We start from the raw sequence: 1,331 nt of genomic DNA on the forward strand, positions 1-1,331 counted from the left end.
CTTCATACGTGTGTGCAATTCCTAGAGCCTGTCTTTCAGGTGTGTTTGTGTGTTTGTGTATGTGTGTGTGTGTCTGTGTGTGTGTGTGTTCAGGGATGTTGCAACAGTGTCATTTGATTGCAGCGGGAAGATGAGAAGGGAGTACAGCTAGCTATTATTGTTGGTTTCCTGGGTAGTGCTACTTCACTATTTTTACTTTTCTTAAACCTTTGAAGCTTCCGATTTTCATGGAAAAATGTCTCTAGAGTAATGCTGGGTGGCAGAAGGTTGTAAGCAGCTTTCGTGTGATGCAGGCATATGTGTGGATAATTCTTTTGTTTTCCATTTTCTTCCTTTAAAGGACAGCTGCAAATGGATATTTTTTAAAGGATATATCCATATAGTATGCCTCGGGAATGCAAAACGTTATATTTGGAGCTAGGTTTTTCAGGGTTTTGGTTGCAATTAATAAATATTTATTCATCAACTTACTCTCTGTTGTAAATTGGCCAAAGGAAACCTGACTGTGGACTCCGGTTCTTCCTAGAGACTGTGTAGGTCTAAGGTTATTCAAAGAATTACCCAAACATGGACCAAATCATAAAATTTATATCAACAATATGAATGACAAAATTAAAAAAGAAGAATTGAAGAGCTCTCTCTATGCCCTGTTTTCACAGTTTGGCCATGTGGTGGATATTGCGGCTTTAAAGACCATGAAAATAATGGGGCAGGCCTTTGTCATATTTAATGAACTGGGCTCATCCACAAATGCTTTGAGGCAGTTACAAGGATTTCCATTTTATGGTAAACCAATGCGAATTCAGTATGCAAAAACAGATTCTGATATAATATCTAAAATGCTGGACACTTTTGATGACACAGATAAGAAAAAAGCTAAAACTGTGGAACAGACTGCAACAACTGCAAACAAAAAGCCTGGCCAGGGAATGCCAAATTCAGCTAATACCCAAGGAAATGCAAAACCAAATCCCCAAGTTCCCTGATTACCCTCCAAACTATATTTTATTCCTTAATAACTTACCAGAAGGGACTAATGAGATGATGTTATCCATACTGTTTAATCAGTTCCCTGGTTTCAAGGAAGTACATTAGGTACCTGGGAGGCATGACATTGCCTTTGCTGAATTTGAAAATGATGAAAAGGCTGGTACTGCCAGGGATGCTTTACAAGGATTCAAAATCACACAATCCCATGCAATGAGGATCACCTATGCCAAGAAATAACATCTGGGGCAGTCATCTTTAAAAGACTTGGTGTCATTTACAGTGTTTGTTTTGATAACATTCGGTCAGGTCATTTTAATAGTTGGAGGTAGAGGGGAGTGAAA

The 1,331-nt window shown here is 38.5% G+C and overlaps 1 pseudogene; it reads left to right on the forward strand.

The window, feature by feature from the left end:
- Nucleotides 1–526: 526 nt before the first annotated feature.
- Nucleotides 527–1,227, forward strand: LOC103252504 (annotated as a pseudogene).
- Nucleotides 1,228–1,331: the final 104 nt, after the last annotated feature.

The sequence above is a fragment of the Carlito syrichta genome, unplaced genomic scaffold (genome assembly GCF_000164805.1).
Source record: "Carlito syrichta isolate Samal-C Ts95f unplaced genomic scaffold, Tarsius_syrichta-2.0.1 Scaffold164617, whole genome shotgun sequence".
NCBI lineage: Eukaryota > Metazoa > Chordata > Mammalia > Primates > Tarsiidae > Carlito > Carlito syrichta.